This window comes from Monodelphis domestica, chromosome 1, assembly GCF_027887165.1.
Source record: "Monodelphis domestica isolate mMonDom1 chromosome 1, mMonDom1.pri, whole genome shotgun sequence".
Lineage (NCBI taxonomy): Eukaryota > Metazoa > Chordata > Mammalia > Didelphimorphia > Didelphidae > Monodelphis > Monodelphis domestica.
In genome coordinates, this window is record NC_077227.1 from 320,486,412 (window position 1) to 320,512,904 (window position 26,493).

Below are 26,493 nucleotides of genomic sequence, written 5' to 3' on the forward strand. Positions count from 1 at the left end.
GCCATGAAATTAAAAGGCACTTGCTCCCCGAAAGGAAAGCTGCAGCAGATCTGGGCAGCATACCAAAAAGCAGAGATTTAATCTTTGCCAACAAAGGTCCAAATAATCAAAACTATGGTTTTTCCAGTAACAACGTATGTTGAAGTATAAGGAAAGCTGAGCACCATGATGCTTTCGAATTGGGGTGCTAGAGAAGACTTTTGAGAGTCAAATCACTCTATGCTTAAAGAAATTTATTCAGATTTCTTATTGGCAGGACAAATAGTGAAGCTGAAGTTTAATGCTATTATAGTCACATCATGAGAAGATAGGGCTCATTGGAAAAGACCCTGCTGTTGGGAAAGATTGAAGCAGAAGGAGAAGGGAATAGTAGAAAATGAGATGGAGAGATAAATGTCATGGAAAAAATGAACACGAACTTGGACAATCTTTGGGAGATAATGGAGGGCAGAAAGACTGTTGAGCTATGATCTATGGGTCATCAAGAGTCAGACATGACTGAACAAGTGAACAATCAAAAAAATCTCCTTTGAGTAGCCAGTAAAGTGAATCAGCCAGAGGACACATGAATTCTAGCTCCTAATTGGTTTCCCAGACTCAAGCTTTTCCAATCTGCCCTTTATACAGTTGACTATGTGATTAAAAAAAATCTTTACCTTCTGTCTTAGAATCAATATTGGTTCCAAGGCAGAAGAAATGTAAGGGGTAGGCATTGGGGTTAAGTGACTTGCCCAGGGTCACACAGCTAGAAAGTATCTGAGGTCAGATTTGAACCCAGGACTTCTCATCTCTAGGCTTGGCTTTTAATCCACTGAGCCACCTATCTATCCCATAAAGTGACATTCCTAAAACATAGGTATGACCATGTCATTCCCCTGCTCAATAAACTCCATTGGTCCTCTATTACCTTTAGGATCAAATACAGACTCTTTTGTTTGGCATTTAAAGCCCTTCACAACTTGACCTCAATATTTCTTTCAAGACTTCTTACATTTTATCCCATTCCATACAACCTATAATCAAACCACTGCTGTTTCTTTCCCATCTCTGAACCTTGGTCTAGACTATCTCCTCTGCCGGGCGTGCACTCCCTCCTCCCCTCTGCCTCTTGGAATCTCTAGCACCACCTCTGACATGGGGCTTTTCTTGGTCCCCAAAGCTACTAAGACTATTTCTCCTAATAGACCCCTTGAAGGCAAGAGCCTTTTTTTATTCCTTATAGCCTTTGCATTTCCTCTAGTGCCTGCCATGTAGTATGCACTTAATAAATGATTATTGATTTGTTAAATCTCCAGGAGGCAATGTGCTAGGTCCATACAGACTTTGATATATATAATCTCATGCTGTTGTCCAAGCATCTCCCATAGCTCACATTTACAAAATGCTTTATGGTTTATAGAGCAGTTTCCTCCCAATAAATCTGTAAGGTAGAGAGAAATCAAGAATTATACTTTCTAGTTTACAGACGAGGAAACCAAGGTCCGGGGTCACATAGCTAGTAAGTGACAGCACCAGCTTATGGAGCCAGATCTCTGTTAACTCCAACTCCAGAATTTTTCATCTTGTCTCTCCAGCTACATAGGAAAGTGCTTGAGAACAAAGGCAATGTCCTAAATTGTTCAGGAGACAGAGAGAATTTTGCAGTGACTTTTGTATAAAGCAGGTGATTGTTAGCCATGTTCTCCCTTTCAGAAAGAAGGCCACTCTCACTCTCCAGGTTATCAGAGAAAGTGAAATAAGTTTTCCTTCTTTTAAAAAATGGAGGAATGGTATCTGAGTGAAAACAAGGAAGACAAATGATCTGTCCAGGAGGAAGGGAATGATCAGGCTTATCAGAAGAGTAGATGAGATCATGGAAGAGTGTAGTGAAAAGAAGAAAGGGAAGAAGAACCAAAATGGAAAGAATATGGGATTTTTGAGTCAGAAGATCTTAGTTTGAACCACGATTCTACTAATTATGAGCAGCTAGGTGGCATGCTAGATAGAGCTCTAAACCTGGATTCAGGAAGACCTGAATTCAAATTGGTATGACCCTGGGCAAGTCATTTAACCCTGGTGGCCTCCATTTTCTCACCTATAGAATGAGCTGCTGTGTGACCCTGTACAAGTCATTTAACCTCCATTGACTAATCCTTACCACTCTTCTGCTTTGGAACCAATAAAGAGTGTAAGTTCTAAGATAGAAAGTAAAAGTTAAAGAAAAAAAAAAGAATAACCTGAAGAAAGTAATGACAAACCACTCAAGGAACTTTGTCAAGACTTGACTAAAAAACAGTTGATTATTCCAATGATTATTACCCATATAATCTTGAACAATTCATTACATTTCTTTGTGCCTCAGTTTCTTCATGTTTAAATAGATAAATTCTGAGCTTCCTTCTGGCTCTAGGTCTATGAAATGGGACCTCTGAATTTCTGGTACTAATAGATATGAAATTTGTCCTGAAGAAGAAGTGAGAATCAAAGCCCAGAAGAAGAAATAGATGCCTGACCTCAAAAATAATGGTGGGCATTCACAACTGCCTTCGCACTTTGTGCAACTCTCCTCACTTAAGTCCACTGACAAGTCAAGACATCACCTCTGATATCCTCAGTCCTCTTCACAACAACATCCATTGAGGATCAGAGGAAGAAGAAGAGCCCCTTCTGAGTTATCTATTGATCTGATAACAATAGAGTCTCCAAAGATTAATCAGACTAGATTATTAATAGTCACCTTTAGGCATAAAAGGCAGATAGGTATCTAGAAAGCCCTGCTGAAGACAACAAAGTCACAAAGCTGGGGGCAAGAAATTGAAGCCCTTTGGAGCAAAGTTGGTGATTTTGTCAGCACTGCCAACGAAGACAAAGACTGCAGAAAACAAAAGGAGATCTAGGAAGGGAACAATCAGTTAAGAATAGGATGCAGATTCATGGAACATGGCTTCAGAATAAGAGGCTCCTGGCTAGGAATGTAGTGCACTTAACCAGGACTACTAAGAATTTACTTGCCTGGAATATTGTAATCAAAAAACTCTTCTGAAAGGAGAGAAGAAAGAATCCTACCTAAGTGCTGTATATCCACCAAGCTAAATACCAGAGAGGAGCTACAATGAAGAGGAGGAGGAAGAGTGGAATGTCCAAGAATTCACAAAAGCCAAGAACTGAAGGAATCAATAATAAAACCTATGGCCTCAGGCGTCTATACAGAAATGCACAAAGCATGGATAACAAGCAAGATCTTCATGCAAAGAAGAAAATCTGACTTCATATGTAGGTATCATTGAGGTTTGATGGGATGCAGTATGGTTCTAGAAGGGTATGCCTTGTTCAAAAGGGAAAGGTTGGATAAAAGTGATGGATGGAGAGAGAGTGCTGCTATAAAGGAGCATTGTATGTTATATATTAAGAAGTTATGGTGGGGGCAATTAGGTAGCTCAAAGGATTGAGAGCCAGGCCCAGAGATGGGAGGTCCTGGGTTCAAATCTGGCCTCAGACACTTCTGTGAATCTTAAAACTGCTCAGACTGTACCTTAGAAGATTTGATTAAGCTATTCCCCATTTTTAACAATGGAGGTACTTGGTCAGGAATGTATTGAGAACTTTTAAAATTACTCCACCCTACTCAGACAGTGCCTTAGGGGAAGATAAAGTTGTAAACTCCTGATGGAACAATGAAAGTCCCCAACTTATAGTGAAGCAAAAACCTTAAGGGAGGTGGTCTATTTTTAGCTCTAATACAAAAGGGTGCTAAGTACCTATAAAGGTTAAATTAATCACTAAAAGGTCAAGCAACTTACAGAAGGCAAGCTTAACAAAAGAGGTGTGAAGTTTTAGTCTAACCAGAGAAGGTGAGAACCAAAGAAGATAGGAACTGAGAATGGGCAGTCCTGGGAAAAAGCATCTACTGTGATTGGTAGATGTGAAAATTTGGGGGAGGTGACATAAGAGAAAATTCTCTTTAAAAGGAGCTCTCTGAACTCAGTTCAGAGTTCAGAGGGAGGTTATGAGTTCAGAGGAGCGTCTCTGAACTCAATTCAGGAGTTGAGGATTTCAGTGAAGGACTGGAACTGGCTTGGGACAATGTTGTGGTGAGTGATAAAGACTGACTCGCTCTCCCTTAGGCCCTTTCTAGTATTTTCAATTTCTCCCTCTCTCTCCCTTCCCTTAATTCCTTCATTTGTATTAATTAAAATCTCCATAAAAACCCAGCTGACTTGGGTATTTTCATATTTGGGAATTTTCCCATGGTGACCACTTAATTTTAGATTTTAAATCAAGACACTAAAAATTATCTTTACAGTTTGGCCGAAACCTTTACAGTTTTGGCAATTCAGTCTTGGCAACCCACGTTTTCGCGGTTATACTTCCTAGCTGTATGACCCTGGGCAAGTCACTTAACCCCCATTGCCTAGTCATTACCACTCTTCTGCATTGGAGCCAATACACAGTATTGAGTCTAAGAAGGAAGGCAAGGGTTTTAAAAAAGAAGTTATGGTGATGGGAGCATCTAGGTAACACAATGGATATAACTCTGGGCTTTGGAGTCAAGAAGAACTGGGTTCAAATTTGACCTCAGACATTTCCTAGCCATGTGACTGTGGGCAAATCACTTAACCCTCATTTCCTAGCCCTTGCTGCTCTTTTTACTTAGAACTGATCCTAAAATAGAAGGTAAGAGTTTAAAACAAAAAAATTAAATTTTCTGAGGAAATCCAAGAACCAGAGGGGAAAAGCAGAGTGAGCCTTTGTATGAAAAATCAATGGATGAGGGAGCAGCTGGGTAGTTCGGTGGATTGAGAGCCAGGCCTAGAGATGGAAGGTCCTAGGTTCAAATTTGGCCTCAGACACTTCCCAGCTGTGTGACCCTGGGCAAGTCACTTAACCCCCATTGCCTAGCTCTTACCACTCTTCTGCCTTGAAAACAATACATGGTATTGATTCCAAGATGGAAGGTAAGGGTTTAAAAAAAAATCAATGGATACAAAACCAAAAGCAATATTGTTGGACAGAATAAAAGAGTACAAGATCTTGTTTAGCCAAAAGTGTGCTAGAGCCAGTTCTAGCCAGGTCAGGGGTAATTGTAAAAATTTCACTGCAAGCATTTATAACTCAGAAATCAACCAATGCTACAAATTATGACTTGATTTATTATTTCAGATATTGTCCAGATTTAAGAAAGTGATGGAGAAAATGCTAATAATACAGATTAAATTTAAGAGTGTATAGTTGATCTTAGAAGAAACCCTTGTTAAACATTTGCCAATAGACCCTTGATTCTAGCCCTGATGTGCTGGTGATTGGCTCAGTTTCTGACGTGTGTGTGTGTGTGTGTGTGTGTGTGTGTGTGTGTGTGTGTGTGTGTGTGAGAGAGAGAGAGAGAGAGAGAGAGAGAGAGAGAGAGAGAGAGAGAGAGAGAGAGAGAGAGATTGAGAGAGAGAGAGAGAGAGGGTGTGGGTTTGAGTCCCTCAGGAGTTTACATAGTTCATGATTTACTGGGAAAGAAACAAAATTTAGATAAGACTCTAGAAGTTTACAATCCAAGGGCAGCTAGAGGGAGAGCCAGGCCTAGAGACAGGAAGACCTAGGTTCAAATTTGGCCCCCAGTATTTTCTAGCTGTGTGATCCCAGGCAAGTCACTTAATCCAAATTAGTAGCCCTTACCACTCTTCTGCCTTGAAACTGTTACTTAAAGTCAATTCTAAGGCAGAAGGTAAGGGTTTGGGTTTTTTGTTTTTGTTTTGTAAAGAAGCTTACCATCCAAAAGGTAGATATGAAAAAGAAATAACTCTAGTAAAATATACATGACAAGAGCTTTGAGAAGCGCTCTGTGAAGTCTGAGGTGGGTAAAGGTTGTTCCCCACCAGGAAAGCTTCCCAGAAAAGGTAGCATTTGGATTGGACTTTGAAGGTGTTAGGGTCCAGGATGTTAATGGAACTGAGAAGGATTGAATTAACTCCTGCTCTTCCAATAATGACACTTCTGAGATAGGAACCATGGGAGCAGATCCTGGGGCAGTCTGGGCTAACTTTGCCCCAAGTGGATTGACCTGGGACCTGACTGTGGGCCATTTGGCCAAAAAAGTATATGAAAACAAGTTTCACAAGTTTGGCCAGGAGCTCCTGAGACCTCAGTGGACTTCCTTGATTTAATATCCTTGATGGCAACTTAAAAAAACAAAACAAAATAAAACCAGAAAACCTTTATGTATTGCTTTTACCTTGAAGATGGTTGGATGTATTTATATTACAAGCACTGTTTGTCTAGAGCTTGATGGCAAACCTATGGCACGTGTGTCAGCACTGACACGTGTAGCCATTTTCAATGACATGCAGCCAAATGCAGTCTCAGAGCCTCTCAGAACCCAGGAGCCGCCCAGGGAGACATGCACCTGCAGGCACATGGGGCTCCAGTGTGGTGAGGAGGAGGAGGAGTAGCACACAGGCTTGGAAGGAGTGCACCTGGGCTGGCAGGTGGGCGGGCAGGCGGCAGTCGCTACTCTCATGGTGCCCGTGGGCCAGCTGGCTGGAGAGGGGAGGGGCAGGGCAGGGCCAGGCCCTCTGAAGACTGGGCAACGCTCTGGCCCACATGCAACAGAGGAGTGCCTGGAACCAATTACCAGACACTTTTAGCACCCTGAAAAATAGAGCAATGGCTTTACTCACAATTTTTCCATCTGTACTTTTGTGAGACCTTATTCTCAGCATTAAATAATATCAAAACCAACAAAAGGAGCAGACTGACAGATGAAGTTAGTAGTGCTTGCTTGGGCTTGAAGTATACAAAATGCCAACCTTCAATTGAAGATTTAGCTAATGAAATTCAGCAACAAAAAGTCACTAATAGGCAGGTTAGTTAAAGAATTCCTCCTCCCCCTCACTTATCTTAGTTCATGGCACCCCACACAAGTTAAATAATATCAAGACCAACAAAAGAAACTGGCTGACAGATGACCAAACAAGTCACTAAACAGGTAAGTAAAATAATTAGTTCTGGGTTTATTAAATACAGTTATATATTACACTTATACATTTTTGTTATTTAAACTATAAATATCATGAAATTATGGTTTTTTTTTCTCAAAGTGACACACTACCCAAGTTATGCTCAGTTTTTTGGCGAATTTTGACACACCAAGCTCAAAAGGTTGCCCATCACTGGTCTAGAGGGTAGGTAGATGACTCAGTGGATTGAGAGCCAGGCCTCAGAAGTCCTGGGTTCAAATATGACCTCAGATGTATGCTAACTGTGTGACTCTAGACAAGTCACTTAACCCCTACTGCCTAGCCCTTACTGCTCTTTTGTCTTGGAACCAATGCATAGTATTGATTCTAAGGTGGAAGGTAAGGGTTAAAAAAATTTTTTTTTAAAGAACTGTTTGTCTGATCCTTTGGGTTCCGAGTCATCCATTGTACCAGATGGAGAACCAAAACCAGGAAAGAAGGATAGGTAGGAATTCAACCAGAAGAAAAAGGGAAGGAAGAGAGTACTTTAAGAATTGTGCATAGTCAATGAATGTTAGAGAGAATCAAATGTGATATAGAGAAAGGGAATGCAGTTAGGTAGCACAGTGGCTAGAGCACTGGACCTGAAGTCAGAAAGACACCTCATCCAAAGTTCAAATGTTATCTCAGACACATATTAGCTGTGTGACCCTAGGCTATTTATCCTATAAATCCCTAGTCATTTAATCCTATTGACCTTACTTTCCTCATCTGTAAAATGAGCTGGAGAAGGAAATGGCAAACTATTCCAGTATCTCTGCCAAGAAAACTCCAAATGGGGTCATAGAGAGTTAGACACAACTGAACAACAACAATACGAGGGAGTCCCTAGTAAATGAAGAATCTGGGGTTATTGGGTTTGGAAGCATCCTGAAATAATATAAGGATAGGGAGACTCTGGGGATCTTCAGCCTGAGAAGAGAAGACTTAGGAGGATCATAATATTTGCCTTCAAGTATTCCAAAAACTATCCCAAGGACCTATCAGCACAAAAATATTTTTAGCATCTCTTTTTGAAGTGGCAAAGAATTGAAAACTGAGAGGTCTGTTCATCACTTGGGGAATGGATCAACAAGATATGGGGTGTGGTTTTGATGGAAAATGACACACAAGATGAGTTCAGAAAAACCTGGATTTATGTGAACTGATACAAAGTAAAGTGAGCAGAACCACAAGAACAATGTATACAGTCACAGAAATAGTATAAAATGATCAACTGGGAAAGGCTAAACCATTATCAGCAAAGCAAGTTCCCAAGATATCCACAAGGAATTCAGGATGAAAAATGCTATCCACCCAGAGCCAAAACAGGAACTGTTAGAGTCTTATTGCAGATCAAAGCATGCCATCTTCCACTTTATTTCCTTCATGAGTGTTTTATGGTATGTGTGAAATGTGTCTTCTGTCACGGCATGAGCAGTATGGAAATATGTATTGCTTGAGAGCACTGATGTAACATAGATCAGACTACATACCACCTTGGAAAAGGTGGCAGAAGGGAGGGAGGGAGGAAGAAAATCTGAATTTTAAAATGTCATAAAACAACTGTCAAAAATTGTTTCTACATGTAACTGAAATAATAAATAAATTAAAAAAAAGAATAAAGTGCAAAGGGATTGGATGTATGCTTTTGGTTCCCAAAAACAACAAGGTAAAGTTTCTGGGGCAAATTTAAGCTCAATAAAAACAAAAACCTCTTTAACAAAAATATGCTAAAGTAGCATCTGCTGCTTGAGAAATAATGGTTTCCCTTGAAGTTGAGGTGACCAGGTCAGGGAGGTTATAGAAGGGCTTCCTGTCAGGTACAGCTTGGGCTATCCCTCAGAGATCCCTCCCAACTCTGAGATTCTTCGATTCTCTCCAGGCAGCTAGAGGAGATTAATGCTGTGAATGCCTGACAGAAGAGTTGACAATTTAGCTAGGAAATAGGGAGCCACTGGTGATTGTGGAGCAGATGACTGACAGAAGTAGATCTGGATATAAGGAAGATGTGTCTGGCAGAATAAATTGGCTCTACTTGAGGTCTCCCTTTGAATTAAAGTTACTTTTCTGGGTTCACAAGATTTTTAACCCATCTGGGTTTTTTCTGTTTTGTAAAGATCAAAATGTATGAATAAAAAACATTTTGTTATAGCAAAGAAAATGATTTTTATAAATTTAAAAGGAAACTTGATCAAGTTCTTCCCACTTAAAAATCTCTACATCTGGCACAGAATTGAGTGACTATGGGTGTAAATCAGAATCCCTGCCAAGAAAGCAAAAAGGAAAAACTACTCCCAGAACTTTCATACCCAAATGAGATTTATTTGCTTTTATCCTGGGGATGGTTGGGCTCCAGAGGGCTGGAAATATTGGAGGAAGACGGGAAAGTTGTGCTAGAAATCTCCAGGTCTGCACCCAAAACAATTTGTTGGGGGTGAGTGGTTTAAGGAGTAGTTTCCCAGTTGTCTCCTTTTGTACAGAAAAAGTCCTGTTTCTAATATGTGCTGGTCAGTTTTCCTTACCCCCTAGGGACTATAAGGTGGTTATTGGAAGGAAAGAGGTACTAGATAGCACAGTGGATAGAGCACTAGACCTAGAATCAGGAAGATCAGAGCTCAAATATGGATTCAGACACTTACTAGCTGAGTGACCTTGGGCAAAGCACTTAACTCCCATTTGTCTCAATTCCTCATCAGTAAAATGGGATAATAACATCTAGATACTTTAGAAAACTGGCAAGTCATGTCAAGTTGGAATTTCATGTTGGAGATGAAAAGAACTCCAACAAGATATACCTTAGGTAAAATTTGAAAATGGAAAATGGTGTCTCTTGTATAAATACATATCTATTTTAAACCCTTACCTTCCATCTTAGAATCAGTACTGTGTATTGGTACCAAGGCAGAAGAACAGTAAGAGCTAGGCAAAGGCGGTTAAGTGACTTGCCCAGGGTCACACAGCCAAGAAGTGTCTGAGATTTATCCCTTGTATATTAAAATATTAATGTCTACACGATGAGTTGAGCCTTCACTCTAGGACATGTAACTTGATTTATGACAAAATAAATATCTACCTATGAGTCTAATAATAATCATAATAATAATATCTACCTCCCAGGGTTGTTGTGAAGCTCAAATGAAGATATTGACTGTAAAACTGTTTTCACAGTGCCTGGCCCATAGTAAACACTGTATAAATATTAGCTAAGCATTATTATTACCTCTACTCTCAGATCTTTGTTTTATTGTCTTTGGAAATAATAATGGGTTGAGGTGTTGAAGGAGGAAGGAAGGAAAATGAGGGAAAGGATGTGACTCATTCTAAAGCTGATTTTAGGTTTATTTTCACAGAAATAGGAGCCAGTTCTCCATGGACTTAACTAGCCTCTGAGAAAGTGTTTCCCCTCCCATCTGTGCTTCCCACTTTCAGGACTCGGTCACCATGACTCAGTTTCCTTTTCATCTTTGTACATTCGTCCACCTCTCATCGGTGAATTCCTTCTAGGAGCCTCCATCTTGGGAACAGAGCCCTTGCTATGGCCCTCCCCAGCTATGGGGACTTCTCTGGACTTCCAACACCACACAGCCAATTGGTACCTTCTCTCGCCTTGTCCCCTTCAGCTTTGTTGTATGAGTGGTCCTTCCCCATTAAAATGCAACTTTCTTTGAGGGCAAGAACTGTCTTTTGGCTTCTTTCCATATCCCCAGTCCTTAGCAGAGTGCCTAGCACTTAGTAATCTCTGAATACATGCTTGTTGCTTGCCTGCCTGTCTGCCTGGAAAACTCTCTCCTGGGAAAGTGATTATAAATTCCTGCAAAAAACCAAAAATGTCCAAGCTTGTTTATGGCCTGATTTAACTCTTAGCACTCTTTAGTCAGTCTTCAGATTCTGTAACTATAGTCAACAGGCTGATAATCACGTGGGGCTCTTTGTTCAATATTTAATAAATTAGGACTTCTTTTTTATGTTATTTATTTACTTATTTTAAAATATTTTTCCATGCTTCCATGATTCATTTTCTGTCCCTCCCCTCTTCCATCCCCCCTCACGGAGCCAACAAACAATTCTACTGGGTTGTACAGATGTTGCCATTTGAGACCTATTTTCATATTAGGACTTCTTGCATTTCGCATGTAGGTATGGTCGGGCCAGGATGAAGTCCAGTGGGACTGTGATGGGTCCATGCCTAGAGACAAGAAGGCTATTCTTTCTGAGTTCAAATCTGGCCTCAGACACTTTTAGCTGTGTGACCCTCGCCAAGTTACTTAATCCTGTTTGCCTCAGTTTTTTCATCTCTAAAATGAGCTGGAGAAGGAAATGGCAAAGCACGCCAATGGTGTATTTGCCAAGAAAACCTCATTTACAATGGAAAAACAACATCAAATTCCTCTCTTTTTAAAAAAAAAATCCTTCCATCCTAGAATCTAGACTGTGTTTTGGTTCTAAGGCAGAAGAGCAATAAGGGCTGGGCAATGAGCATCAAATGACTTGCCCAGTGTTACATAGCCAAGAAGTATCTGAATCAAGATTTGAACCCAGGACCTCCCATTTCTAGGCCAGGCTGAGCCACCCAGCTGCCCCAAATTCCTCTCTTAATAGTTTTGAATGGTATTGGCTTTTGTGGTGGTAATATATTCCTGTTGACTCATATAATTAACTACCCCTCAGCCATCTTTCTCTTTCCATACCCTCTCCTCCGCAGGTTTTACATTTATAAAACTATTACTGTGTACTAGACACTGTGCTAACATCCTACATGACTAGTAGGCAACTGGGAGGAGTTGCAAAATAAGCCTTGATACAGAGCAGAGAGGATAACTAGATGGTTTGGGGGATAGAGCTCTGGGCTTGGAGTCAGGAAGACTCATCTTCTTTAGTTCAAATCTGACCTCAGACACTTACTAGCTATGTGACTCTAGGCAAGTCACATAACCCTCTTTCCCTCAGTTTCCTCATCTGTAAAATGGGCTGAAGGAGGAAACGGCAAGCCACTCCAGCAACTTTGCCAAGAAAACCCCAAATGGAGTTACAAGGAGTCAGACATGACTGAAAAATGAAAATAATAACATAGTACATGAAAGATGAATTGAAGACAGGAGAAAGTGGAGATAAAAAGACTTATAAAAGAAGGCTACTGCCAAGGTCCAGAGTATGGCTGTGTTTCGAGGATATGGAGTAGAATTCAAATAAGAATCATAGATCTAGAGCCTAAAAGATCCTCAGAAGACATCTAGTCCAACTCCACTTTTAAATGAGGAAACTAAGATAAGATACAACAGAAGTTTTCAAAGTATAGTCTGGGGACTTCTAGCAGTTCCCAAGATTCTTTCAGGGTGAGGTGGGGGTGTCCTGAGTTCAAACTATTTTAAATGACTAATACAGCAAATACCACTAGATATAACTTACACTAACAAAAACTCTTTGGACTGGGTGGGGGAGAGGGGAGGAGAGAGAACTTGAATAATTTTTAAGAGTATAAAGGGGTCCTGAGTTCAAAAAGTTTGACAATGGTTAATGTATAAGAATTGAAGGTAGGATGAAATCTAAACATAGTCCAACAGCTTCAAAAAAATCAATTTCACAAGTAAATTTTTTTGTAAGGGAAGGTGTGACTAACAAAATGGCAGGAGGGGAGTTTAGCGAATTGTAAATTTAATATGATGATGTAATACTGAAGCCAAAAAACCAGCTAATTCCATCACAGTTTTGTAAAGCAAAAAATAGAGCGCAGAATGGAGATTCACTGTGCTCTACCCTAACCAGACCCACCTAGAGTGTTATACTTAGTTCTGGGCACCACATTTTAAGGACAGAGTAGAGTGATCAGAAAAATGAAAAGCCCCAAGACGTTGTTGTTGGGTCATTTCAGTCATGCCCAATTATTCAGGATCCCATTTGGGATTTTCTTAGCAGAGACACTACTAGAATGGTTTGCCATTTCCTTCTCCAGCTCATTTTACAGATGAGAAAACTGAGGCCAACAGGGTTGTGACTCTATGTCCAGAGTCACACAGCTAGTAAATATCTGAGGTCAGATTTGAATTCAGGTCTTCCTGACTTCAGGCCTGGTGTTCTACCCACTGGACCACGTAGTAGCCTGGAGCCTCAAGATCCTGCTCCTGATAGATTAACTGAAGGAAGTGTGGGTAGTTAAACTTGAGAAAAGAAAACTTAAGGGAACCATGATAGCTACCTTCATGATAGCTGGAGAGTAGAAGCTCCTTCAGGGCAGAGGTTATTTTTTGTTTTGACTTCATCTCCCCAGAGCCTAGTGTGGCTCCTCAAACATAGGTACTTGATAAATATGCTCATTGGCTTAGATTGGATTGGATCAGTTGTCACTCTGGAAAAGGGATTAGATTTGGTCTCAAAGGGTAGAACCAAAACCTTGGACAGAAGGTGTAAAGAGACACATTGGAACTCAGTATAGGGGAAATATTCCTAATAATTTGAACCAACCAAAGAGGAGAATGGGCTGCCTCAGTAGACAGTGGGTTCTTTTTCACTAGAGTTGAGCAAACACTAGTGGCCACTTACCAGGTATGGTGTAGAGGGAACTCTTGTTCAGACTGGACTAGATGGCCTCTAAGGACCACTCTAACTATGAGGTTCTGTGAAATTAATCCAACTGTCTCTATTTGTAGAGGAGGAAACTCAATTCTGTCACTAACTTGCTCTGTGATCCTGGGCAAGTCTTTTTTTTTTCCTTTTTGCATCTCAATTTCATCTGCAAAATGGAGTAGTTATATAACCCATTGTTGAGAGTCAGAAATGAGAAAATGGATACAAAAGCAGACTGAGCTGATCCTCTTCTCTCTCCTCTCTTCCCCCTGGCTTCCCTGTTTTTTTTTTTCAGAGGCCCCACTACCCTTTCAACCATTTTTAATTCTTCCCTCTGTCTTACTCTCCACAGACATTCAATACCAATCAATGTGTTACCTCTACAACATCTCTTGAATTCATCCCCCTTTCCCCACTTCCACCACCCTCGCTAGAAATCTTGTCTGTCACCGGGGCTATTACAATAACTTCCAACTGATCTTCCAGCCTCCACTCCCCCCCTCCTCAGTCTATGCAACACAGGTTGCCATGGCAATCGTTCTAATGCTTGGCTTTGATTGCATCCTTCCTTTGTTCAAAACATTTTCCTGATTCCCTGCTGCTGACCAAATAAAGTTGAAACTCTTTAGCTAGGCACTAAAAGCCTTCCACAGTCTTGCTCCAACCAATTCTGCAGCCTCACCTCCCATTGCTCCCCTCCACAAATGGTCACTCCAGTCTCTGGCTTTGGTCAAGTGTTACTCTTGATTAGAATTCCCTCCCCTTCTTCAGCCTGCCCTTATTGAAGAGGAATAAATACACAATCTCAGCTTCATTCAGGATTTTAGAAAAATAGATCTATAGAATACTAGAGCTGGAAAGGCCCTTGGGCTGGAAGAGACCACAAGGATTGTAGAACATAGGATGTTGGGTGGGAGGTGGGGGATAGAAAATATCTCCTCCCTTCCTTCCAGATGAAGAAATAGCACCAAGGAGAGGAAGTGCCAAAGGCTTCACAGAAAGTTCATGAAAAAGAGAGCTTTTAACAAAAGCAGTGCATTGATATAAATTCATTATTATTTTATTGTCTCTGTCTTTTCCTCAAAAGTCCTGCTATGATGCCTCATCATGCATAGAGTCAATCTTGGCTTCTCCAATAAAGCAAATTCTGACAAGCCACGGGATCTCAGGTTTGGAAGGGTCTCAGTCAGTATTTAATCCAACCCATTCCTGAATAAATCTCCTCTCCAACATCCCAACAAGTGGCCACCCAGCCTTTGCTTGAAGATCTCTAGTGAGGAGAAGCCCATTTCCTTCAAAGGCAGCCCATTCCACTTTTGGACAGCTCTATTATGCTTGAAGACTCCAAATCTGGTATATCATAAGTTATAAGTCTGTCTCAGGTCTCTAGGTGTTAGCTTTAGGTTGATGTTGGTATGAAAAGAAGCACTCATTGGTCATTCAGTTGTTAACAACAGGTGTTTACTTAGCCATAGCACAGAAAGAATAATCAACAAGGATACTCTAGCACATAGCTTAGGTAGAAGTGGCTCCCCTCATATTCAAGTGGAAATGTCTCTGCTCATCAAGACAGTATGACTGAGTCTTGGACATCCACCAAATTTAAAGATGTAGGATCTTTTAAGCCCGTAGGTGTCCAGAAAGCCAAGTCAATTCACCCATGGGCTACCTGAAAGGTACATCAAAGGAGGCCCACCTTAGTTCTGTGGGAATTAAGTGAACCACACTGATTCTATCTTGAGACTCAATTCTGGATCTAGCTCAGTTCTCTTTCTATTCAATTATGGCACCAGTCCAATTTCTACCTTATGAGAAAGCTTACTCAATTATGAGCATTATGAGAAAACTTTATTGCATTATTTTGAACCTTGTTGGACCATTGTCCAGAGACTAGCTAAGGACCTAGGTTATGCTGACCAGAAACCCAGTCAGACCCAAAGATTGATGCAAGGAGTTTTCTCACAAGTATACATCTGAAGCAATCCATTGGTCTTGTCTAAAGAATGGCCCTGTGCTGGTCAATCAGTTTTTGTTTCCTTGTTTCTTTGATTGAATACAAATATTTTGGGGGAAGAACAGTGGGATACCTCTTTTTCTGATTTTAGGGAATTGCACCTATTCATTCTCTCCCTCCTAAACTGGAAAGTCCCAATCTTTCCTCCAACTAGAAATCAGATTACCTAATCTTGTATCCTGGTTTATATCCTGTTATCCGTTTTCTTGTAATGCATAAAAATCTCTCTCCCCTCGTTTTGAGGTCCAGAGGCTAGCTGAGGGGCCTAGTCCCAATTTGTTGTGCAATTGTACAACCTGCCAATAAATTATATGCTCAGAAACTCAAACCTTTCTTTCCTCAGTCATTTCAGTCAATCCATATACCACCATTCCACTGGGCCAATCAAGTCAGGGAGGGAGAGGGAGAAGGAGAATGGTTTTGTTAGCCCTTCAGGGAAAAACAAGCCTAACTTGCATGGGGGGAAGGGGTTAGGATACTGCGTCAACCACACAAACATTTAATAAATCTTCCCTCCTTTTCTCCCTAGATTAGCCTAACTAAATTGGGAGGATGGGAGGGGAGGCATCACTAAGTTGACTGCATGGTAATAAGTTTTTCAAGTATAACAACTTATAAAGGGACTGACATGCACTAGTGAAGACAGAAGGAAGATCGGTTAGTAAACATTTTTAAGGCTTACTATCTGTCAGGCACAGGGCTAAACTGAGGAATACAGAGAATAAGCAAAAATAGCCTTTTCCTCAAGGTGCTTATATTTTAATAAAGGCAGGAAACATGTACATCTTTCAGAATATAGAAGATATAGGAAGTAAATACAAAGTAACTTTACAGGGGAAGGCACTAGAGGCTGGGGAAGAAGAAATGTAGAAGAATAGGAAAATTATCTTTTGTTTTGTTTTAAACTCTTACTTGCTGTCTTAGAACCAATATCGTATATTGGTTCGAGGGTAAGGGCCAGGCAATGGGGGTTTTAAATGACTTGTCAAGAGCCACATAGCCAGAAGTGTCTGAGGCCAGATTTGAACCCTTTGCCTTTAGACCTGGCTCTCAATCCACCCCAGGAACACTACTTTGACTTCCACCTGAGGCAATGTCTGTAGACGTCAAAGTAAATTGTAACTTGCCATCACTGACCTTTAAAAAAAATTCTCCAGCTGATCATCCATAATTAAACTTCCTAAGAGATCTTCCTTGTTAATGCTTCAACCTCAGAGTCTCTGAATAAGATGACTGCAACAGCTTTTCCCTCACCCAGGTTTGTATCGAGGTGGAGTCAACTCCAACTTGCTTTGTTGTTGTTCAGTTGTTTGGGCTTTTGGAGTTTTCTTGGCAAAGATAGTAGCTGTCCATTTCCTTCTCCAGCTCATTAGACAGATGAGGAAACTGAGGCCAACAAAGTTAAGGAACTTGCCCAAAGTCACACAGCTAGTAAGTATCTGAGGCCAAATTTGAATTTAGGAAGATGAGTCTTCCTGCCTCCAGATGCAGTTGCCTGCTAGCTCATTGTTAAATTTTCTATTTGAATACTTATACCTCAGAAATGGGCAAATGTTACAAATCGGAACTGGAAGCATTGTTTTCCTGGATGTCTAGATTTAAAGTGATGGAGATAATATTAATAAAGCAGATTAACTTCAAAAAGTGGCATATAACTTCAATCACTTCCCATCTGTGTGACCCTGGGCAAGTCACTTGACCCCCATTGCCTAGCCTTTACCACTCTTCTGCCTTAGAACCAATACACAGTATTGACTACAAGACAGAAAATAGGGTTGGATTTTTTAAAATGGTGTCATGCACCTCCCCACCCCAAGGTTGTTAAACATTTATCAGTACACATCCTAGATATGTTGTATCCCATGTGACAGCTTCACACATTTGGGTTCATGTCAGGGTATTCTCTGGTAAATGACCCTCACTGCAGCCCGGGCCAAGTTCTCCATCTGCAAACCTCAGAAATTGGCTCATGGTTGTCCCTGGCTAGGTGTGACAGGGCCATTGGTCTAGAGTTAGAAGGGCCTTAAAGGTCATCCAGACCAACTGTCTCTTTTTTACAGAAGAGGAAACTAAAGGCCGAAGAGATTGGTAACAATGTTGGAAAGGAAAATCCTTTTTGGGCTTGCACTCTGATTAACTAATAAGGTAAAATTCAGGACAAAGAGAATTAAAAGGAAGGAGTTTATGAGAAGTACTTCAGGAGAGCAAAGGTGGATCACTGCAGAGCACCAAATGGCTTCCAGGCGGGACAGTTTTTATTTTTTAAGTAATTAACTTTTTTACCAATCACATGTAATAACACATTTCCAATCAAGTTTTCTGAAGTTGTATCATCCAAATTATCTCCCTCCCTTCTTCCCTTCCCCATCCCGGTGCTGCCAAGCAATTTGATCTGGTTTGGGGACAACTTATAAAAGACAATTTGGACAGATCCAAATCAGCAAAATAAGTGGGACTCTGATGCCTCCCTGCCTCCCTGCCTCCCTGCTGAGGGACTACCTGACAACTTCCAGATACAAATAGGTAGGGGATGATCTGCTGCCTCCTCCCAACACAAGCAGGTCTGGGAACAATAGGTCACAGAGTCAACATAACTTTCTTTTCTTTCTTTCTTTTAAAAATCCTTACTTTCTGCATTGGTCCCAAGGCAGAAGAGTGATATGAGCTAGACAACTGAGGTTAAGTGACTTGCCCAAGGTCACACAGCTAAGAAGTGTCTGAGGCCAAATTTGAATTCAGGACCTGTTTTTCTATCCATTGAGCCACCTAACTGGCCCCAGTATTACTTTCAATAGAGGTCACACAGATAGTAGCAAAGTCAGGATTTCAACCCTTTTCGCCTTTTGGCATAAAGGGAAGAGGAAGAAGGTGAAGCCAAAGAGAGGACTTATTCCTGTCCTTTTTCCTTCCACCCTTCCTAGAAAACACACCTGCCTTTGTCTTTCCTTCTCAGAGCGTAGGCCCCAAACTTTAAGTTTGGAATTTTAACTGCATAGCTGAGGGGTATGGGATTGCATGTGATCTGGCAAAACAGATGCTGAGGTAGCATCAAAGGAGCACAGTTGATGGAGTCAGGTCTGGAGATGGGAGGATGTGAGTTGAGTTCAAATTTGGCCTCAGACACTTTCTAGCTGTGTGATCCTGGGCAAGTCACTTAATCCCAATTGCCTAGCCCTTGCTTTTCTGTCTTAGAGTTATTACTGAGAGAGACAGACAGACAGAGACAGAGAGACAGAGAGAAAGAGAGAAAGAGGGAGGGAGGGAGAGAGAGAGAGAGAGACAGAGAGAGAGAGAGAGAGAGAGAGAGAGAGAGAGAGAGAGAGAGAGAGAGAGAGAGAAAGGGGGGGGAGAGGGGGGAGAGAGAAGAGGAGAGGAAAGGAGAGGAGAGGAGAGGAGAGGAGAGGAGAGGAGAGGAGAGGAGAGGAGAGGAGAGGAGAGGGAAAGAGACAGAGACAGAGACAGAGACAGAGACAGAGACAGAGACAGAGACAGAGAGCTTTTTTATGGACAGTCATACATTCAGAAGATCTCAAGCTTGAGGGGAAAAGTTCTTTAATAGTTTGCTTCTTAAAGATGAAAGAGTACCACTAGCTTGGGGCCTGTCACTGGAGGACTGGAGTCATATCATGGTTGAGGGACCAAAGAATGGGCTTTGCCAATCCTCTCTAGGACTATTGCTATGAATTACTCAGACAATGCAGGACCAATGAGGAGGAGAGGGCTTGTTCAGTAGCTCCTAAAGGATATTTACCTTTGGGAAAGAGGGTGGAACTAATGGGCACTTTGAGTGTTTAGTGATCTGTTTATGGGCTTTGGGTGAATCCTCTGCATCCTCTGATTTTGTAACCTGGATTTCAATCCAAGCACTTTTTGCACACGGTGTGAATTCTAGTGATCATGATTCCAGATGGTAGGAAGAAGATGAAGGGGATGTGACAAGTGAAAGAAGGAGTTGGTGTGAGAGTTTGAGAGAAGTGCTGACATTCTTTGAGAGAGGACATATATGGTGCCAGACTCTCTTGGGGACATGCTGTAGACATGGAGAAAGAGATAGACTTTGGAAGCAACAAACAAAGGAGAGGAGCAGCTATGTGGCTCAAGATTGAGAGCCAGGCCCAGGGATAAGAGGTCCTGGGTTCAAATCTGGCCTCAGATACTTCCTAGCTGTGTGACCCTGGGCAAATCACTTAACCCCCATCGCCTAGCCCTTACTTCTCCTGCATTGGAACCAATATTTAGTATTGATTCTAAGACAAAAGCTAAGGGTTTAGAAAATAAAAATCATATAGGGAAGTCAGTTCCTCAATATATCCCCAATTTCCAACTTGCCTAGAGACTAGATCAGAGTCTTTCTTGGTTGAACTAAGAGATCATCTTGCTCCATTTAAGAGCTCATTCATACTTATGTATTTTCTGATATATTCTCATCTATGTAACTACTCCGATTTCTTTCATTGTCTGCTTGGCTAGTTTTGCTCTCTGTTTACTATTTAAAAAACCACTTTTAATAATAGCAGTGGAGGTAAACTTGGAACACCAAGAAAATGTCTTTGGTTGGAACCTATATACTCCTAGAAGAGAAATACTGAAGAGGGAAGCAGTTAAATATAATTCTAGTCTGGTAACCCTTTTGAAGAAAAGCAAGGGAAGGAGCTTTTGCTCAGCCAAGGCCTTTCTCCCACTCTTTGCAGGGAAAGAATCTCTGCCTCCCTTGGAGAAAGGTGTACAAGATTCCAGAGGCATCCACTGAGGCCTGCCCTGAGCTGCATTTTTTAAATGCTTGAAGGTATTCATATCTTAGATGGGCAACAAACACATCTTATTATGTCATCTGAGGTGATGAAATAAAGACAGGCTCCTACCCTATATCATGCATGGAGAAATATGTGGAAATTGGGAACCCTGATACCACATTTGGGGACATGGAGACACAGCAATGAATCCATTTCAAGACCCAAAGTGGGAACGTCAAGCAAAAGAGAAATTGATTCTGTGTTATTTCTGTGAGCTAGACCTGGCCCTGTTAACCTAGAGGCTTTAGAGAGTCTGCAGGCCAACACACAAAAGACTAATTAATACCTAAGAAATGTTCCCTTCTGGTCAGTCCCTCTGCCTCTGGAAGTCTTAGCAAATAGCTCCAAATTTTCATAAAGGAATTTTCCCCAAGGCCATTCTGATTCCTTAGGGCCAGTCTGCCCTGCCCTGCTTCAGAGGCTTTCCTGAGGATAAAGTGTGAGAACAGAGAACAGCTTGTGAATTATAAAGCACCACACAAATATGAGGGGGTGCTGTTATAAATGTAGAGAAATGTTCCCTTGGGGGAGGCAACTAGTAGTTGGGGGATGAGTAAAGATTTTATATAGGATATAGTATTTGAGCAATGGGGCAGCTAGGTGGCACAATGAAGAGAGTGACAGCCTGGAGCAAGGAAGACTCATCTTCCTGAGTTCAAATCTGGCTTCAGACACTTACTAGCTGTGTGATCCTGGGCAAGTCACTTAACCTTGTTGGCCTCAGCTTCCTCATCTGTGAAATGAGCTGGAGAAAGAAATAACAAACCAGCTCAGTATTTCTGCCAAGAACTGCATGAACTGAAACAAGAACTGTAAAAAGGGAAAAGGGAATGCATTCCAGGGACAGTAAGTTCAAAGTCACAGAGGCAGGAGACGGAACAGAGAGATCTCTGGCAGGATTATCCACCTGGGAGTCTTTGGCATAGAGAGGATAATGAAGCTCAGGTTGATTTTGAGATTGCTACCAGGCAACCCATTTGGTATGACTAATGGGCAATTGATGATCTGGGACTGCAGCTCAGGAAAAAAGACTAGAATACATAATAATATCAAACATTTCTGCGGCCTTTTAAGATTTTGTTGTTGTTGCTGTTCAGTTGCATTCAACTCTTCGTAATCTCAGTGGGGTTTTCTTGGAAGAGATACTGGAATGGCTTGCCATTTCCTTCTCTGGCTCATTTTTCAGATGAGGAAACAGGGAAATTGGGGGTAAGTGACTTGCCTATGGTCACACAGCTATTAAGGTCTGAGGCCTGATTTAAACTGAAGATGAGTCTTCCTGGCTCCATCCACTGCATCAACCACTTAAGATTTATGAAGACTTTTCCTCCCAACAGCCTAATGGGGCAGGTAGTGCAAGGATTATCATTCCCATTTTATACACGAGTAAACCAAATACTCCAATGACAAAAGATTTGTAGCTGGAAGACACCTAGAAGTCTTCAAGCTCAAGCCCTTCCCTTTGCAGATGGGGCACAAAACCATCAAGTAACTTACTGAAAGCTACACAACTAATAAATCTTGGAGCCGGAATTTCCACTGCACTCCAGATCCAATGGCCTTTCTCCTCTCTTATGCTGGTTCTCAGGGTGATGCTACTACCTGGGATGAGAACTGAGAGGGATACTTTCTATCTTTGAGGAAACAGGAGCATATCTATCAAACTGTCACCTTTCCTCCATTATAAAGAAAAGCAGTGGTGCGTACTGAATCGTTAACTGGCCTTGAGGTCAAGAACACCCAGGTTTGTCAAGTGCCCTCTCCTATATATATTGACTAGATGACCCAGGGTAAGTCACTTAACATCTCAGTTCTCTCCTTGTGACTCTAAGCTATAAATCTCAGGGCAAGTACTTATCTGCTTTGGCAGAGGAAGGTTCTACCTCAGGAAGTTCTCTCTGCCATTGAAATCAATCACAGGTACAATCCCAGTCCTGGCAAGGGAAGGATGCCTGGACCTAGTCCTACTGTGGAGGTAGCACAAATAAGGGGTGAGCCTTTTTCACCTCCGACTCTATGATCCCATGACTTGGGAAGAGGGTGATGAACCATGCAGGGCTGAGAAAGAGTTGGAATTCCCCAGCTGGGGCTGCCAGGAGAGTGGGAACAGGTATAGAGGAGAGAGAGTGAGTCCTTCCTTCCTTCCTTCCTTCCTTCCTTCCTTCCTTCCTTCCTTCCTCCCTTCTTTCTTTCCTTTCTCCCTCCCTCCCTTCCTCCCTTCTTTCCTTTCTCCCTCCTTTTCTCTATTCCTTCATTCCTTCCTTCTTTCCTTTCTCCCTCCCTCCCTCCCTTCTTTCTTTCCTTTCTCCCTCCCTCCCTTCCTCCCTTCTTTCCTTTCTCCCTCCTTTTCTCTATTCCTTCATTCCTTCCTTCCTTTTCTTCCTCCTCCCTCCCTCCCCTTCTCCCTCCTTACCTACTATCTTAGTATCAGTTTTAAGAGAGAAGGGTAGTAAGGGCTAGGCAATCAGGATCACATAGATAGGAAGTGTCTGAGGCCAGATTTGAACCCAGGTTCTTCCAACTCTGGGTCTAATCTCTATCCACTGTGCTTCCAAGTTGCCCCTAGCAATATATTATTCAGGACTCACAAACACTTTAGCCCTAAGGTTTTACTCCAAGCAAGCTACTGCTTGGGTAGGTTCCCATGATAGGTTAGAACAAAAGGGAACAGGAAAGAAAAGAAAGTAGAAGGCTAGGGGGGAACCTAGGTGGCTGACTGGATTGTAAGCCAGGTCTAGAGGTGGGAGATCCTGGGTTCAAATTTGACCTCAGATATTTCCTAGCTATGTGGGGCTGGGCTTGTCCTCCATTGCCCAGCCCTTACTGCTCTCCTACCTTGGAACCAATGCATAGTACTAAAAGAGTTGTTGTTTGTTTTTTTGTTTTTTTTTTTAAGTAGAAGGCTAACTGGAGTAAGTCAAGAAAATGGGAGAATCAAGGAAAAGAAAGAGAGCAAATAATCAAGAGAGGATTAGAAAGAGGGCCCCCATGAAGAAACAAAACTCCTCTATAACTGGATCAGAGACTTGGAGTTGAAAGGGATTTTAGAAGTCTGATAATCCAGCCACCTCATTTAACAGATGAAGAAAGAGAGGTCCAGACAAGTTGTAACTTTGTCTAATTTGTCTAATAGAATTGGGATTAGAACCCAGGTCTCTTGACCCCAAAACAAATGTTCTTTCCATTGTGCCACATTGCCTACCTATTTGTGTTGTATTTGTTATGCCTCAATGTTGCAATTGCAGAGTGATGAAATATGGGTCTGTCTCAAGAATGAAGACTCAAACCCTGTCCATGCCAGTAAGTGTAGCTTTAATGGGTGCAATAGTGAGGTCTGGTTGAGGTGATAGACTGGCAATTGCAGGGATTAACATTTCTAGATTTATTGAGGGTCTAGGAGATTGCCTCCTCCCATTCTCAGGAACTCTCTACCTTTTCTCAGAATCTTTCTCCTTTGGATGTTTCAGGGCATTCCAGGCCCAAACCCTGGAAAATGGGTGTCAAGGAAGAGGGTAGTCTTTCAGGTAGAAGGGTGGTTTTTAGAGTCTACATACCATAAAGTGAACTTGGGGCACAAAAAGCAGAAAAGGGGGCATGTGCAAGTTTGGGGAGTTTCCTTTGATTGCAAGGACCCCAGTGTTGTCTCCTGTGTCCTATCAACCTGTTTCAGCACAGGTTTGGAATGTTTGGCAGGATTTTGTTAGGTAATGTAATTTGGGCGATATCTGGACCCTAAATATTGATTAGTATTGGTATTAACCAACAGTTGACGGTGGCTGTGGTCAGGTTCTTGAGTTGAGTTAGATCCTGAATTTGACAGTTGGCAAAGATGGCTGAGTCAAAGCAGTTTAATATATATGTATGTATATATACATATATATAATATATATATATGACTGTTTTTAATATAAAATCATAGGAAAGGAAAAGGAAAAAACAGGTAGGAAATATATTTCTTATTGATAATATATACACCCTAAATCTAAAAATTCTCTATAACCAAATCCAAATTTTTAGCTTGCAAGAACTGTCTTCTTCCTTGACAAAATCAAGGCTGACCTAAAACTTCCTATTTTATCTATGCCCTTATTCTATCTATATAAACTATTCTAATTTGATTTTATAAGTAATTCCTTTCCTTCTCTCCAGTTTTAGAGAAATCAGCTCTTGACAGGGTCCCAGCCAAATAGCTCTCTCCAGGCCCTGCTGGCCTTCTTTACCTCTAATGTCACAGAGAGAAATTTCAGCCAGTCTCTCTCCAAACCAATGACCTAATCCACCAACTTTCTAAATTTTCCAAAATCTTTTCAACCATCACCAACTTTCTCTCAGGATTTTCCAAGGAAAAAACCAAAACCTCCAACCTCTTAGTGTGAAACTCCCAGAGTGACCATTATTTTTCCTCAGACCCCAGGGCTCTTGGAAAATCTCTTAAAGAACCTTCATGAAAATTCCAACTGACTTCTTAAGGTAAACTGTCCACAATCTTTCTCTAAACTGGAGACCTTCTTATACACAACCTTGTTATTTAACCCAATTTCCTAATTAACTCTTAATTAACAACAGGGAAAGCACAGAGTGGTATGTATCATATGATTGGTATATACTTTTCTTCATTCTTCATTCTACTTTTGCAATATTTGCTTACTGGTAAAAAGCACAGGGTCTCATCTCCATCACTGCCACCCCCATCATCAAGATTATAAGACAGTGTGATGGTTGGGTTGAAATCACTACATCATATATTATTCTTGATACCTTAACTAGGTGAGAAAGTGTCTCCATCACTTATTTGCAGGTCTTAGATTAAGTACTGAAAGACACTCTGATTTTGAAAACCACTGTGGTGCAGATGGATATGATTTTTCAATTGTTTATGAACAACATTGATAAAAAATAAAATAAATAAAATTGAATACCAATGCAAAAAAAAATGTTTAAATAGCCTGGGGACATTTTACCACACCCCATGGTTCATGTATAAATTATCAAGTTAGTTGAGAAGAGATGGATTTGAGAAGTTGGAACAAGTATGGCATCCAAGCATACCCATGAGGAACATAGGTGGAATTGATCTGTGACAGTGAAGGGAGATAGCAAGAAGGGTGGAAGGCTCTACAAAAGATTTGAACTGAGGAAAGTGCTGAGAGAAGATCATCTCTTTCCACAACTTTCCCTTCTGGATACTATCTGTCCATTTCTGTTGTTATTTAGTAGTTTCAGACATGTTCAACACTTCATGGGGCCATTTGGTGCTTTCTAGGCCTATTAGCATGATTTGCCATTTCCTTGTCCAGTTCATTTGACAGACGAAGAAACTGAGGCAAATGGTTACATGACTTACCTTGGGTCACCTAGCTAATAAGTGTCTGAGGTCAGATTTGAATTAGAATATTATAGCTACCAATGAAATGAAGAGCTTCTGTTATCAACTTTGGAATGTTAAATTTCATCTTGATGGACTCCTGATTCCTGATAAAGGTAACAGAAACTAGCAGTGAGTCGGTCATAGAAATTAAGAACGTATTATAAGGACAAGATGGTATTTGCAATTGTGAAGGATTTATATTTAGTAAAGGTTCCTCAGAGTACTATATAGCCCAGAAAGGTGCCTCTGATTTATCTTTAAGAGTGAGTTAAGTTCGATTATGTCAATCTATTATTTTTAGTATCAATTAGAAATGACTGAAAATTGTATCCTGATCAAATTCATTCCCATATTTTCTGTTATTATTACTTTCAAATTTCAAGGATGAACGAACGGTGCTTGTGACATACCATGAACCATATATTCTAGAAACTGAGGCATTGAACGGAGACCCTGGTCTTTGTAAATCCTTCTGGTGTCCAAACAAGAAGTCTTAATTGGTGCTAAAACACCAGAAGGATGGAGCAAATGGGATCTGCCAGTCTTAAACCTTTATTTGGAATTTATTAACTCTTAGCAAATATTTCTCAAACTTTAGTAATATATTCTGTACATTTTGTTTCATTAATCATATATGTTAATTGCCTTCAAAAGCCTAGAAAACAGATTTTTGCATGTCTAAATGAAGTCTTTGCCTCAGACTGGGTGTGGTAAGACCTCCAGCTCTAATTTCTCACAATTATAGATGGATCTTTAGTTCAGGATGATGGCCCAGATTTTCTTTATTTCTTA